Source organism: Odocoileus virginianus, chromosome 11 (assembly GCF_023699985.2).
Source record: "Odocoileus virginianus isolate 20LAN1187 ecotype Illinois chromosome 11, Ovbor_1.2, whole genome shotgun sequence".
Taxonomy (NCBI): domain Eukaryota; kingdom Metazoa; phylum Chordata; class Mammalia; order Artiodactyla; family Cervidae; genus Odocoileus; species Odocoileus virginianus.
In genome coordinates, this window is record NC_069684.1 from 10,445,374 (window position 1) to 10,453,314 (window position 7,941).

At 40.9% G+C, this 7,941-nt stretch overlaps 1 pseudogene; it reads left to right on the forward strand.

Annotated features, from left to right (window-relative positions):
• The first annotated feature begins 4,192 nt into the window (after positions 1 to 4,192).
• LOC110140453 (large ribosomal subunit protein eL21-like) lies at positions 4,193 to 4,679 on the forward strand (annotated as a pseudogene).
• Positions 4,680 to 7,941: the final 3,262 nt, after the last annotated feature.

The window sequence follows — 7,941 nt, forward strand, 5'->3', positions numbered from 1 at the left end:
ATTTGTTAATGTTTTATTTTATGACCTTAGATACAGTCTACAGATCATGGTGAATAATCCATGTTCATTTGGAAAAAATGTGTATTCTTCTGTTTCTGGTTAATATTTAGGTCTAGATAATGGATGATGTTGGTCAATTCTCCTATTTTCTTGCTGATTTTCTGTCTACTGGTTCTATTACTGAGAGTGTTAAAGTTTGCAACTATAATCATGTGTTTGTCCACTTATTCTTTCATTTCTGTCAGTTTTTGTTTCACATATTTTGAAGCTCCTGTTGTTAGGAATATATACATTTGGGAATGCTATGCCTTTTTGGTAAAATGATATTTTAGTCGTATGTATTATTTCTCTTTAGCTTTGGGATGTTTTCTTTTTGCCATGAAGCTTACTTTGATTCTAATATAACCACTTGTGATAGGGAAACTCTAAGATGGGCTCCAGTGATCTTCACTTTCTTGTATGTTTGCCCTTATGGAATTCCCTCCTCTTGAGTATAGGTTGACCCTAGTTACTTACTCCTAATCAATAGAATTCAGCATAGGATGTCATATTCATGATTAAGTTACAAAAGATTCTGGTTTTTGTCTTGCTAGCAGACTCTCTTTTTCTGGCTCTGATGAAGCAGTTCCCATGTTGGAGAGGCCTCCCTTACAGGTGGCATTGAGCCAACAGTTAGTAAGGAACCGAGGCCATCAGTCCTGCAATAGTAGAGACTTGTATCCTGACAACTGTATTAGTTAGAGGACTCTCCAGAGAAACAGACTCAGTAGGAATATATAGATAGGATTTGGCTCATGTGATATGAATATGACTTGTCTGGGTGTGGATTTCTTTGGTTTATCCAGTTTGGGGCACTTTTGAGCCTTTAGGTTGTTGTCTTTTGTCAAAATTGAGAGGTGTCCAGCCTTTATTTCTTCAAATACTTCTTCAGAACTTCCCTCTTTCTTATCCCCTTGTAGAACTCTGATCACAGAAATATTAAACCCTTTGTTACTGCCCCACAGGTCCCTGAGGCTCTGTCTTTTTTTTTTTTAATCATCTTTTCTTTTTGTTCTTCATATTAGAAAGTTTCTATTGATCTATCTTCAAGTTCACAGACTCTTCTGTCATCTCAAATCTGCTAGTAAGTCCTTTCGGTTAATTTAAAATTTTTAGAATTTTTTCAGTTCTAAAATTTCAGTATTTTTCAGTTCTAAAATTTCCATTTAGTTCTTTTTATTGTCTATTTTCTTTGCTAAAATTTAAAAAATTTCTTTTAAAAAAAATTTTGTTTCAAGGTGTTTGCACTACTCTTTTAAGCGTTTTGAATTATTTTACAATTTTTTAAGGTTTTTGTCAGATAATTCCAATATCTGTATCATCTCCTTGTTGGTGTCTGTTGGTTATCTTTTCCTACGTGAGTTGAGAACTTCACAAATTTTCACACGTAATTTTGAGTTGTATTTTGAGTATCAGTTATGAGACTTTAGATCTTGCTTGAATGATATGGATATCATTGATTTTTTAAAATTTGTTTTAATTGATGTTTAGACCTAGACCACAAATTCCCTCCTGCTTTCTGTGGGTTGTGGTTACAACATGTCAGTTCAGTTTTCATCTTTGCCATGTTTTCTGGTTCTGTCCCATGAGGGCACCACCAGGTGGTCATTCTGAAATCTGGGTGGATGTGTTCTCAGTCTTTGATATGCTTATTAGGACTAGATTCAAGCACCACTGGGTTTAGGGTGAGCCCAGAAATTCCCTGGGTTACCGTCTTGAGCTCTTCTCTCTGTTATCTCCCAGTACTTCTCAGTTCCCTCGGGCTCCCCTTTTTGGTCTCCCATGAAACTGCAGTGTGTTTGTGACTGAGTGGTAGGACAGAAAGAAAGCAAAAAGCAGTGGGATTTGACCTTAGCTTCATGGAATCCTTGCCCCACTGAATGGTAAGGAAAGTTCTTTTCCCTTAGAATTTTGGTTCCTGAAGCTACCATTGCTGCCGTTCCTATTGCCATCCATCACCACCACTACAAGGATTGCCTGGGGGCGTGCAAGAGAGTGAAGAAAAAAGAGAGGCAAACCTGAAGAATTTGATAGGTCAAGGGCTTCCTTGACAATTCTTTTCCCTCAAATTCGTTCTTAGGGTCCCTGGCATTTGTATTCTTTCATATAAATTTTAGAATCAACAAATCTTTGGGATATTGATTAGAATTGTATTTATAGGTTAATTTGAAAAAATTGTCATTTATGCAATTTGAGTCTTTTCAAGTAAAGTCTCCTTTTGTATCCTTCAGGAAAGCTTTATAGTTTTTCTTAATGAAGATTTTGGATACATGTTATGAAGCATATACCCAGATACTTTATAGTTTTGTTGAGATTTTGAAAGATATCATTCCTATTTTATTTTAGGTATTATAGGCAAATGGGAATATTGTTGATTTTCTGGATACAAAAACCTGTATCTTGTATCCAGAGTTTTACTAAATGTACTTGTTAGTTCTAGCAGTTTTTCAATTAAACCTTTAATTTTTTTGGTACATGATATTTTCCATTTCTCTTTTTATTTCTTTTATTTCCTCTTTCTCACTCTCTTTTCCTCTTCTTCTTCTTTTTTTTTTTTTCTTTTTGCTTGTTGTATTGACCAGAAATACCAGTATTGTGTTAAATTTAAAGAGGAGAGAAAAGATCTTTGTTTTATTCCAATTTTATTGGAAATCCTAATGTTTCACCATTAAGAATAATCCTTGCTATAAATTTCTAATAGATAGCATTCATCAAGATCAGGAAGGTGTTTTGCATTTACGTTTGTTAAATAATTTTTTAAAAATCACAAATAGATCTTGAATTTCATCAAATGATTGTTCAGCATTTATTCAGACGTTTGTAATTTTTAAACTTTTTATTTACTAATGTGGAAATATCCTTGCTCTCCTAGAATAAAGTGAACTTTGTTGTGGTGAATTTCTCTTTTTATACACACCAAGATTCAATTTGTTAATGTGTTATTTAGACATTTTGCATCTATGCTTATAAATGAGGTTCACTTATAATTTTTTCTTGAGATGTTCAAATCTAGTATTTGAACATCAAGAAAAGGATTTGAAATAAATGAAAAAATTTATTATATCTTTTAGTAAACTCACAAGACTCAGATTTTAGAAATACATCTCAAGAAAAAGCTAGATAAAGTCAATCATCATATTCATGATGTAAATATTTCTAATGAACCTGTTAGGGTACTTTATGTAAATATTTTACTTAATCTTGAGAACAACTCTGTGTTCATATGATGCAGATGGGGAAACTGAGGCTCGTATGTCCTTACTTGTCAAAGACAGTGAACTCTCATGACTGTAAGTATTAGAAATCCAAATGACAGCTCCATCAGGATGAAGAATGGAGTTTGGCTAACAAACTTTGGGGAGGAGAGTCAGCTGACCTCAGGAATGAATGCCAGTTGCTGGGGAAGGCCTCCAGGGTTATCTTTTTTCTCTAAGGATCAGCCTCACTTTTCAGACCAGCTTTCTCTCCTTGTCAGGACTCAGGGAACCGGGTAACTCAGGCTTCATATCCTATAGCTTTGTTTTCAAAGAGAGATGAATCCCTTCTTATTTTAATGACACTGTGATGGTCAACTTCCACTAACACTATATGGTTTGACTGGGGCAAGGAGCAGCTTCCTAGAAGAAGAGGGTGGGTGCTGAGTACAGAGTTGTGAACCAGGAAACTATTAATAATTAGGCCTAAAACATTCACCATGTATCCATCCATCCACCCAATCAGTGTCAGTACCATGGATTCCACATTAGCCAAGATTCATCCTCAGGAGTATCCTATTCTGGATCCCTGCTCTTAACCACAGAAAACAAAGAACAATAACCGCACCAACCAAGGGTAAAAGAGAAAGAGGTGATTTTCAACTCAGAGTGCACATTAGAATTTTCCTGGGAGTTTTTAAAAACTACTGCTGGCCCCGCCCCTTCTCTACCGACTATCCCAAGGTGGGACCAGAGCACTGTATCTTGTCTCTCCAGGTGACTTTCATTTGCAGGGCTGATGACAGGGATGGATCCATCCATCCATAAAGATCCATAAGATGATGGATCCATCCATCCATTCCATCAGTGATTTTTGAAGTTAAGTGTTTATTTGAGTTAAAAGGGTTAGTACGGCTTTCCTTTCGGCCAGAACCACCATCTTCCAGTAATTTGCCAAAATGTCCAACACAAAGGGAAAGAGGAGGGGCAGCCGCTCCATGTTCTCTGGGCCTTTTAGAAAACATGGAATTGTGCCTTTGGCCACATACATGTGACTCTACGAGTAAGGTGATATTGTAGATATCAAGGCAAAGGGCTCTGTTCAAATAGGAAGGCCCTACAGATGTTACCTTGACAAAACTGGAAGAGTCTACAGTGTTACCCAGCATGCTGTTGGCATCATTGTAAACAACTTAAGGGGAAGATTCTGGCCAAGAGAATTAATATGCGAATTGAGCATATTAAGCACTCTGAGAGCCAAGATAGCTTCCAGAAACACCTGAAGGAAAATGATCAGAGAAAGGAGGAAGCCAACGAGAAAGGGACTTGGGTTCAGCTGAAATGCCAGCCTGCTCCACCCAGAGAAGCACACTCGCGAGAACCCACGGAAAGGAGCCTGAACTGCGGGAGCCCCTTCCCTACGAGCGCATGCCATGGTGCGTGTGAAGGAAACAAAGGGCATGGGCTGTAAAATTAATAAACAGTAAATTAAAAATGTTAGTAAGGAAAGATCTTGGAGGAGGAAACTATATTTTGATTTGTGGATGGTTTGGACTCAAGGGAGCTTAAATTGATAGAGATTGGGATGGGACCCATTTTAGAAGGAGAAACGACATGAAGGTGAAAATGGTAAGTTGTCTTCAGGGCCAATAAACAAACTTGTCTGCCGAGAACAGCCCCCCAAGGAGAGTGATGAGGCTTGGCCCCCACTCTGCAGCCAAAGAAACTCTGCTGTCTCTCTGTTTTCACATTTAGTTCAACAAACAGTGTTGAGCTGGACCGGTTTGGAAACCATTGGCCTAAAGGTGATGTATTTGATGTCGCTGGTTCACAGTTGAGCAGAACAGTTTACAGACCTGGATTCTGAAGTCAGACAGGCTCTTGCATTTACTAGCTGTATCCTCGGGGCTGCTTCCTTAACTTCTCCACACCTCAATTTCCTTGTGCGTTGTCGGGATTGATTTCACTTATAGCAAACTCAGCTGTGACTGAAAGATTTTCTTTGCTTTACTGTGACTGAACATCAGGGCTTCCCCTGGTGGCTCAGCGGTAAAGAATCTGCCTGCAGTGCAGGAGCTACAGGAGACGTGGGTTTGATCCCTGGATCAGGAAGATCCCTGGAAGAGGGCATGGCGACCCACTCCAGTATTCTTGCCTGGAGAATCCCACGGACGGAGGAGCCTGGCAGGCTACTGTCCATATGGTCACACAGAGTTGGACATGACTAAAGTGACTTAGCATGCACGCATGCGCAATTGAACCTCATTTCTGCCTTGAGCCTCAGTTCTACAGATGGTGAAAACCTTGACATAGTGAATGGAGTGTAAAAATCTGTCATTTATTTTTCCTTCCTGGCTGGCATCTGGTTTGGGAGGTGGAGTGGAAAGGGGGTAGAGGTTAACTGTGGGGCATCAGGTCATGGGGAAAGTGTGGTCCCCAGTTATCACCTGATGCCTCAGCCCCAGGCTGTTTCCACTCATCTCTAATTGCCAGCATCCACCCTCCCGGCATCAGAAAGAGACGCACGGGTCCTGCCTAGCTGTTCTCTGGTCCACAGGCTACACAGTCATTCTCCATCCTTCACATCCCAGCTGTGAGGTCACTTCTGCTCCCTTAGTCCTCTCTGTGTCCTGAGTCTCTCTCAGCTACACAGGTTAAAAAAAAAAAATCTATATCTACCCAAATTCCAAATGTGACCTTTAGGAGGAGGCATAAATTTTGGAGTTCAAATGCTAAGAACATTTTGTTTTATATTTTTGCTATCCTAATCTTACTCCAAGTGTTGTGAATGCCAAAGTGTATTTTGGGGGCAAGCAGAGGGGACTCTGTTAACAAGACCATACAGGTGAAAAATCAATTGGCAAATATTTTGTGAAACAATTCTGACACAGAGATCATAACAATAGTTATTTTTTAGGGTCATTATGAGAAATGAATGAGACAGTGTGTATAAAGACGCCTGGACCAAACAGTGGGTCCTCAAAATGTATCCACCATTAATTGTCCCTGGGGCTGTAGCCCCACCTCTGTGTCGTCCACTTGCTCTGGGTATGGTCTGCCAGCCCAGCCTCGATTATGTATGAAAAATGGTGATGAGGTGTTAGAAGCAGAGGGAGGGGTAGGGAGTTACGGGTTCATGGCAACAGCTCCGTTTTCTTAAAGGCTTCAGTGCAAAGCCTCTGATACAATTTGTTAGCCCACCCAACCCTGCAAATCGGAAATTGGGTTTATATTTGATCAATTTGGCTGGGCTACTGAAGCTTCATATGTCAACAGCAGCGCCTACTTATCGTCATAAAGCTCTTCGACGCCCGACCTGCCGCTCTGGCTTCTGGTTCATGCCTCCCACAATCTTGAACTTAGAAAGAAACGAGCCCACACTTCTGGGTGTTGTTTCCGGGTCTGAGCCTATCATAGACAACTTTGTCAGTCTTTGGAAACAGTAGCACCGGTAACTTGAGAGAGAAACAAATATAGCAGCATCGGAAGCTGGCATTTTGAAAAATCACTTTGTTTTTCATCATTTGCTTTTAGCTTATAATGTACCCCCTCAAACATGAAAGTTTTGAAGACTTTTAAGGGCTTCCTGGTGGCTCAGTTGGTAAGAATTTGCCTGCAATGCAGGAGACCCGAGTTTGATCCCCGGGTCAGGACAATCCCCTGGAGAAGGGAATGGCAACCCACTCCAGTATTCTTGGCTAGAGAATCCCACGGACAGAGGAGCCTGGTGGGCTACAGTCCATGGGATCACAAAGAGTCAGACATGACTGAGTGACTAACACTTTCACTTTCAAGGCAGCCTTGTTCCAGGATTTGTAGTAAATGCTGAAAAGGGGGCAACACGTGGAAGGGGTGTCAATACCTTGATTAGTCTGGGTAGATCTACTTGGCATGAGAAGCCAGATATGGGGGCTATTCCAGTGAGTTTCGATGAAAAGAATAACTTCTCTAATCATCAGAGGGAGAAGAATTTGGAATTTTCTGTCTGAGGTTTGAAATCAAAGATGGAATAAATGGTCTAAAGACAAGGGAGTGGCTAGCAGGAAGGCGGTGGATAGCTGGAACTGGGGGACCACGGCTAATGAGAAAAGCCCACAGGTAGGAATGGCTGGTGACTCTTTCAGACAGTGATTCCTAGCATTGAAATTGTAATCGGATTCTGGATTTGGGTTGTGCCATCAGCCAGCAGCATCCGTCTGGGTCTGACACAGGTGTTGTCTTGGGGAATTGAATGAGAAGGGTTGCATGCCAGAGTTAAGACGGCTGTGGCCAGAGACAGAGAGAACCACAGTGAGCACACAGCCCTCCACCCAAGCGGAGGGAGGGCAAGAGGAAGGAAGCAGACTGCCCACCCACTGTGCCCCCTGCACTCTCCCGGGCTGCATTAGGGATCCGGCGGAAGGTACTCAGTTCGTGGGAGAAGGACTTGAGCTAGTTCGTCTGCTTATAAAATAACGTGTTCACATTTGTCATGTTTCTGAATCACGATGGATGTGCAGGAATTAGTGAGTGAGCTGAGCTGATGGCCCATGTCCCTGTGCTGAATACTTGCCTTGTTCTCTGCTTGCTTGAATGCCTTATGCTTGTAACACCATCCAAAACTTTAGGGATGAAAAATGTTTGAGGAGAGTAACCCTCTAGAATATGTGGAATCTACCAGTTTTCTTTCCAGAATTCAGTCTGACTTGGCCAAAAGAGGGCCTTGTCA